At 40.2% G+C, this 8,693-nt stretch overlaps 1 protein-coding gene across 6 annotated transcripts in view; it reads right to left on the reverse strand.

Moving 5' to 3' along the window:
• Nucleotides 1-8,693, reverse strand: part of LOC143297899 (uncharacterized) — a 116,296-nt gene extending 107,603 nt beyond the window's left edge. For 3 of the 6 annotated variants that reach the window (XM_076610444.1, XM_076610443.1, XM_076610434.1), the window contains exon 1: nt 7,964-8,692. The gene's annotated coding sequence lies outside the window, so the exon portion shown is untranslated. Of the gene's footprint in view, nt 1-7,255; nt 7,896-7,963 lie in introns of those variants that run through there. The other 3 variants (XM_076610442.1, XM_076610436.1, XM_076610435.1) reach the window with 3 other exon arrangements.

Consider the following 8,693-nt stretch of genomic DNA (forward strand, 5'->3'; position numbering starts at 1 on the left):
TCACCATAGGTGCAAGGAATCTTCAGACAGTTACAGTCTGACTTAAATGCGGAGGGCTCATGAGTGCTCTTGGTGAGCAATGGAAACGGGAAAGATTGCTTGTCTTTTCGGGACGGCTCGTATAAACCAACTTCACAGTCGTCTGGAGCAAAAAAAAAAAAAAACTGGGAGCATGCTATTGGTCGTAAGGTGCAATGCACTCTTCTTTCAAATATTGCGTCGACTGGATACACACAAAAAGGAATACATTTCTCAAAATGATTACATACCTGTCTGGGCCAGACACATGGTGGTCTGGTCGCTTCTTTGCACAGATATACTCATAAAGAGAATTGTACATTCTCTCTCTCTCTCTCTCTCTCTCTCTCTCTCTCTCTCTCTCTCTCTCTCTCTCTCTCTCTCTCCACGGAATCGTTTACGACACTAACAGCGACAACACCGATGATGATGATGATGGTAATAATGGAAAAATATCAGTATCATTATCAACATTATTATTAGCATTATCATCAATAATAATGATAATGATAATAATAATAATAATAATAGTAGTAGTAGTAGTAGTAGTATAACAAGAATATATGTTTGTATGGCTTGACGATGTATCAGGTCTAATGGGGTTTGGGCACGCGGCTGTAATTGGCGCGTCGTTTGTTAGAAGTATGGCTTGACTGAAATATCAGAACTGGTTGATTGCCTGCCTCCCACTTCCCAGTTCAGCGTGGGTTCACATAAAAGGGAGGTAATGTGGGGAATGAAGGTAAGGGGTATGGATCTCTCTCTCTCTCTCTCTCTCTCTCTCTCTCTCTCTCTCTCTCTCTCTCTCCTTCCAGGCGTATTTCACTGCCCACGAGAGTAAAGTAATGCAAGGGATTCTTCTTTTAGCCCTGTAATATTTTCTTCTTTATTTCATAGACGAACTGTTCGGGTATACAGCAAAACAGGAAGTCGTGGACTTCAAATGATCCATTGACCTGTCGAAATTTTCATCGTGTTATTTGCACTCGGAATTGTACGGTGATTGCCTGGTATGACCTTCAAAATGAGTCAAACAATTATAACAATACTGGAAAAGGAAGCAATATCAATTGTTCTTAAATGCCCCCCCCCCCCCCACCCCTTCGCCCTCCCTCCCTCCCGGAAATGACACAATAACAAACAAGAAACAAATTGTATATTATACTCGGGAAGAGTGGTGTTGTGTTGTGTTGTGTAGTGTTTGTATGTTTAATGTTTTCTTGCGCTCCAACAACACATGCACTCTCAAGATGAACTCCAAGCTCAAGTGAAATCTTCAAACCAAATAGGAACGAAACTCAATGTGGATTCGTGCATGTGATTATGGTAATAAGGCTACCTACCTAAAATGGCAAGTGGTCACCTCTCTCTAATCATGATTAATTAAGCTGCACTGTGGAAGTGAAGAAACAAAAGCAAAGCTCTGTCAGATGGTCCTGCATGGTCTGCTGTGCTTTAAGCATTAATTATAAGCAAGATGATAGGACACACAGGACAACGTGAATTCTTTTTGCTATCCTTTTTTCCCCGTCTATATGGATGCATCCTATTTCTGCAAGCGGATCTGTGTGTGTGTGTGTGTGTGTGTGTGTGTGTGAGAGAGAGAGAGAGTAAGAAAGACACAGAGAGAGAGAAAGACAGAGAAAGACAGGGCAGAATAAGTGTTCAGTAGCAGCAGTTGTAGTAGTATCATCATCATCATCATCATTATCAGTGTGTGCGTGTGTGTGATGGAGGATGCTCTTCTTCCATATGTGTCTTTCTGTCTGTGTTAAAAGATTATTATTATTATTCTAAAAAAAAATATAAAAAAAAAGAAAATGGGGAAAAAAATCCATCCCTGAAATATCGATGATGGGAGTCTCATGTCATTTGGGCCTGCGGCATTCGGGGAGGAGGCGGGCAGGTCATTTTGCCAGAGTGAGGTCTCGTGTGGGGGGTGAAGACTGATCTCGCAAGCACACGCACACAAAGAAATATCGATACAATCACATTATCCCCACCACAACCGCCATCATCACCATCATCATCATCATCATCATCATCAACATCATCAGCATCCTCACGTTCATACGCAATTCTCCCGATTAGTTACACCGCTTCTTGCGTCGACTATAACGCCCCTTTTATAGAGAAGGCCGTGGCCTTAGATTATGGACATGTTTCATCACCATCATCATCATCATCGTCGTCGTCGTCGTCATCATCATCATCATCATCATCATCATCATTATCATTATTATTATTGTTGTTGTTGTTGTTGTTGTTGTTGTTGTTGTTGTCGTTGTCGTCATTAAATGAATAAACTAACTCTTCAGTCTCAGTCTCGAAATCAAAATCCACACAGCTATGCATACCGGCAACACCATCGCTCTACTTTGATGCAGTGTGCATGGAGAGTCATTTAGTTGGGAGTCGAGGGATGAAAAGGGAGGGAGCAATACTAATCCTTTCACACACAAAGATTAGTACTGTGTAGTGGTTCATGTTTGCTCTGGAATGGAAAAAAAAAAACAACCAGCAAGAACAACAATGTTTCAGAGTCACAGCCTGTGTGGGTGTGGCTATAGAGTCTGGCATCTCTCAGCACCCGGCATCGTGGGCTATTTTGAAAATATGGTCGTCGTGACACAGAAGCATTGATGGCAGACAAACAGACCATGACAAGAGACACACAGAGACAAGCAGATAGAGAGTCAGAGGCATAAAGAGGCAGACAGACAGACAGACAGACAGACAGAGCTAGAGACAGATAAAGCGAGAAAGGGGTAGGGAAAGGATAGAGCAGACCGGGAGAACAGGCAGACAAAACAGATATACAGAGACAGGGACAAACATCAGAGAGAAAGAGGGAGAGAGAGAGAGAGAGAGAGAGAGAGAGAGAGAGAGAGAGAGAGAGAGAGACAGACAGACAGACAGACACACACACACACACACACACACACACACACACACACACACACACACAGAGAGAGAGAGAGAGAGAGAGAGAGAGAGAGAGAGAGAGAGAGAGAGAGAGAGAGAGAGAGAGAGAGAGAACTCATCAGAACTCAGAACTCATAACATTTTTTAGTCAAGGATTAAGATTTTAGGCATGGCCCATTCTTCTTCCAATCTGTCCTTGCTAATCTACGAGTACATCAGCTACAATAGCACACATATATTTAATGGAAAGGGGAGAAAGAGAGAAGAAGAAAAAAAAAGTCCTGCAGAAGGAATATGATAAAGGACACACACACACACACACACACACACACACACACACACACACACACACATACACAGATTGACAGATGGATAAGAGAAAGAGAGAGAGAGAGAGAGAGAGAGAGAGAGAGAGAGAGAGAGAGAGAGAGAGAGAGAGAGAGAGAGAGAGAGATGTGGAGGGGGGGAGGCAAAGGTACTCAGGTGCATTTCTAACTAATTCTGTTTCCTCCAGACATTTCAAAACCTCGAGCCAGCAATCAATGTTGCACACAAACATCGTTCCAGACACGGAACCGGGATTGTGTGATCTTTCGGAAGAAATTTATCCGGTCCTTGGGCTCTCATTTTACGTGAAATGTGTGCGCAATATGTGTGACCAAAATAAACTTTGGACTTCATTGCAGTAAAAAAAAAAAAAAAAAAAAAAAGAGAGAGAGAGAGAAATAATATGGTGATATCATATGAAGAAAAGCGAAAAAATTTAGCAAAACACAACAACAGTACAGATATTCATGTGTAACATTATATGGTTGTTGTTGTTTTTTTATTTGTGTCGGTGGGGGGGGTGCGTGTGAGCGTGTGTGATTATTAAAATCCTTATCCGTTTCCTGGTAACGAGCCGTGCGCGTTTCAGAATAAGCATTTTTATATATTACATAGAGTTTCAATCACCAGTTAAAACAATATTATCACAGTAGAAATTCAGATGTATTGTTGTTAGTAAGGAAGAGTTCAACAACAGTGTTGAAGAAAATGATTCAGGGACTGTTGTGGCAATGCTCTCGTTATAAGAATGGATAAAAAGATGTTGATGCAGAGACAAAGATATTGTGTTAACATCTTGTTAAGTTATGCCAGATTGAAGACTTTGATTTTGGAGAAGGAATTTGGAGGAAGCCTTCTTGCAAGATTTTGAGAGAAAAAAAGACTATTAAATGTATATTGTGATCACGGCAGTGGATTTGAATAGGACAAAAGGGCAACAGCAAGCTGAAACTAAAGTGATGACAATCTGGATGTTATAGAGTAGAATCACAAATACTAACGTTGTTCCACAGACGATACTATCTTATTACTACAATAATTTTAATCATATATTAATATACCATTATCACATCACTATTAACTTTGTTTTGTAAAAAAAAAATAATAATAATAATAATAAAAACAAGCTGGTCTGATGTTTCATATTTGGTTTGATTACTTTAAATTTATATCTGTAGTGATGGTGAAGAGGGTGAATATTGATCCCATTTGTGTTGCTTTGTTTCTTGTGATGTTCAACCAAACTTTGATTTGCGTGCTCATGATTGTGAAGACTCGTAACATCTCTCTGGACCTTGCAATTGGAATGAACTTCCTCTTTCGCTTCGTGAGGTCCCCACACTCAGCTCTTTCAAGTCTGGCCTTAAAACCCACCTCTTCCCAAAATAGCCTCCCTTCCCTGCCTCTTCCTTGTCTTCAGTTTCTCCAGTTTTAGAGTTATGCATGCGTGTGAATGACTGGTGCGAAAGCGCTTTGATTTGTCTCTGCACAAGATTCAGCGCTACGTAAATACCACTATTATTAGTAGTAGTATTCTTATTATTACCATTATTTATTATTATCTAGCACTTGAAGCTGGGAGTGTTAACCAACGATCAGGATCCAATACCCGTTTACGCCCCTGGGAAAGACACTTTACTCTGATTTTCCTCAATCCACCTGAGTGTGAATGGGTACCTGACTGCGGTCCGGGAAGGAAAGGACTGAGCCAGCTTTCCTGTGCTGAGCGCCTGATACAGTGGATATATAAATCAACTGCCCTGATCGCCGGAAGAGGCTGTTGAACACTCTAACCTTACCTCTTTTTTTCAAAGCTATACAAAGAGAGTCTGGTGTTTTACGATGTCAACAGAAAGTCTTTGGATTGTCATGCGTTGATGTGAGTGAAAGTTTAGAGCTGTTTGTCAATGCTTTATATAAGGCTGCTTCTTCTATGGTACGAATAGGTGGGAAAGGAACGAAATATTATGATGATTAGTTTAAAGATGAAAGAAACTGGAAATCAAGATATTACTTAAGAGATTCCAGAGATGTAAGATAGAAATGGACACCAACAGGGAGAACACGAAAAGCTTATCACGAAAAGCACATTTTAGATTTTTTTTTTTTAACCAAAGGAACGAGAGTTTTCATAAATCAGATTTAAGATAAAAGCTTTGAGATTCAGTCGAGGGCTTCAAGACATGTTGGACACACATTAATATCTGTAAACAGAAAGGATTTTGCGTGGAATGATACACCAATTAATGGCACAATCATTCCTTTAGTGTTTTTGACGTATCTGTTAATGATGGTGCGCAATAAGACGACATATAGTTAGGCATGTATGGAGACATTATTTTCAATCATTATTTAATTATGTTACATCTAATGAAGAGATAACTGCTGATTTTGTTTTTAATAGGAACGAGAGTAAGACGAGAGAATCGTTGAAGAGATTTTAAAACATGAAAAATCAGCCATTTTTTATATCCTTGATCTCACCCAGCTTTCAGAAAAGAAATAGTAGGTTATTTTTCTATCAGAATGGACAACATGTAGAATTCTATGAATTATGACACCCCATGAATGTGTGGCAATATCAAAAGGAGTGTAGCGGGTGCGTATTATTGTATCTCACACTCCTAAAAACAAACTATAAAAGGAGACAAAAAGTAGAGTTTCGCCACACTATAGTAACGTTTGAGATCTTTTATATATATATATATAATATCCACAACACCAAAACTTGAATAATAAATTTCAATATTCAGTCAGTCACCGGATGTAATAAATGTTTCAACAGTATTCACACACACAAAAAATATAATTAAAATTTATCAAATGTCACAGTTCAGATCATCGATACTGATGAAGCAGATGAGTCAATGTCACAAGTTCGAGCCATATTCGTAGAACCACCGACAGCTTTTGATGATGTAAATTGAACATACTTGTTGGAAAAACTTCTTAACTCAAGCGAAAATTGTGCATTGATAACAGTGATAAACGAAATGTATGAAAAAGCAAAAGCACATAATTATGCTAAAATAGGGAACCAATGTTCAGAATATTTCCAGCGCATATTAAGGCACATGTAAGGCATCCATCGTGGTGAAAACTTGTCATCGATGCTTTCTGCTGATTACTTAAATGACTGACAGTCGTGAGAGCTGAGAAAATGAGCAGTTCACCCATTTTTAAAGATGTTGAAAACCCTCAAAATAATCAGCATGCAAATCAAAGTTTGATTGCAAATCACAAGAAACAAAAAGGGACAGTATTCACCATTTTCACCGTTACTACAAAAATTAGTTCCTTGGGAGGTTTTTTTTATTTTTTTTTTAATTTCTTCTGCCCTGAACTGGTCTTGATGTATTGAAAAAAATCACCCGATGTCCATTTTGACCATTCTTCAGGGAACCACAAAATTTCATCGGGAAATCCGACTTTGGAAGAGTCTTTAGTGCAGATTTAGATATGTGACTAAGTATGCGAAAAGTTGAAACTGAAAGGGAAAAATAGAGAGGAAGATATATATAAATATTAGTTCGATATTCTCTAAAACCACTTCATTATTTAGTGGAAAGAAAGTATCCCCTGGGGTGTGTGGGGTCTAAGAAATGACATCCTCCCTCCCGAGAACGAGAGAGAGAAAGACAGACAGACAGAGAGGCTGAGCAAAAGAATGAGAGAGAACTAGACACAAACAGACGCACAGACAGAGACATATACATATTCAGAGACAGATAAAGAGTCTTGATTTCAGGTGACAGATTCGAGGAGGTGTCAAAGAATGTGAATTCTACACCACATCCGCTGTATAAAGAAAATAATAATTATAATAACAAGACGAAAAGAGCAGATGCCTGAACGTGGCGTAAATCCAGTGAGCTGCACATGCCTTGAGACAGAGACAGGCAGACGATCGGATTGACAATCACTGAGAATAAACATACTGGCAGACACGTGATTCATTCACACACACACACACACACACACTTACTTGCTAAACGTGTCCTTGCAAAACCTCAGTCATCAACCAGAAATACGGAGTGGCCGTATGCTGCTCAACAGTCGTGTGCCACAAAACTAAATTTCGCGATTTCTTTCAAAGACATTATGGAATCTGTCACCTCTTATGTTATAAATTAACACAGGTCTCCTTTAAAAAAATACCCTGCTGCAATGACTAGGGAGCCTGAGATCGGAATGCTGTTTGTGAATCATAACCTGATCGCAAAAGCGCTTGCGGTTATAAGCCTAATTGCTGTTCTTTGTTGTAGCAGCAGTAGCAACACAACAGGGGCCGCGATAGCAGCGATTATTGTCAGTACTTGCAAGAACAGTATCAGCGGTAGTGGCATAAGTAGCAGCAGTAGTATACAGATGGTTTCGACAGGTTACGGGTACTGAATGCAATATCACGAATCTGCTCTCCTGTTCCTCAGACATCGTTTCAATTTCTCTAAACACGGCGAGTTCTCTGCTTTCCGTGGCGGAGAGCTGGAGGGGGCACAATTAACTTAATAGCTACGCCGGGTTCCGTTATGACTGGTGGCACTTGCCACATAAACAGAGCTCCAGAATGGCAGATCTATGTTATCACACCCATAAACCGACTGCTGTCACAAGTCTCGTATTACTTACACAGACTGTTTATACTGACCCACTGACTCACTTTCAAACCTGATCAACGCCACAAGCTTCTTACCGTTCAGGTCTATGGTCAAAACCGGACTGTCACATTGTGTGTGGAACGAGGTCCCGACGACTACTGAGCCGTCATCTTTTTCAGAGACAGTCAGGAGTGCCCTTCTGTATCACTCCTTGCACGTTGACAGCATCCACCGACTGAACGCTTGATCATGTGTAGTGGCGAGTGATTGTATCCACTCTCTCAGAGTACCGCAGTTTCAGTTTCTTGGACTCAACTGTTATCTGTCACTTATCATATAAGCTACCGGAGCTGGAATCTCCCAGTTTCCATTATGTATACGAGTGAAGATTCAAATTGCAGAAACAATTGTTTTAAGCTTCAAAAGATATAAATATATAATATTACTACTCAGTTGATTTTGCTCCGCCCGCTATCCTGATCATTGAAAGATACCTGGCCGTCAATAACTATTGCTCTGGATCACTGAAAAAATGTCTGGGGGTTGGCTGGAACTGTGTGTGAAAAAGACACAAGTTCGGCGCATGAAAGGAAAAAAAACACCCGATAATTTGATTAATGTAAATTACAAAACTCACGAAAAATCGAATGTGCTCGTACACTCACTGCACCAGTGACAGATACAGAGGTGAAGCTCAGCTGCCCACCATCCCCGATTCCACAACTTCACTGTGTGAAGCTCACGTGTTTGTCGGTCCCTTCAGATCAGTGGCGTTCTCTTCTTTTTACCGCGGTCTTCCATCACTGACTCTGTCGATTCCGCGCA

Source organism: Babylonia areolata, chromosome 23, assembly GCF_041734735.1.
Source record: "Babylonia areolata isolate BAREFJ2019XMU chromosome 23, ASM4173473v1, whole genome shotgun sequence".
Lineage (NCBI taxonomy): Eukaryota > Metazoa > Mollusca > Gastropoda > Neogastropoda > Buccinidae > Babylonia > Babylonia areolata.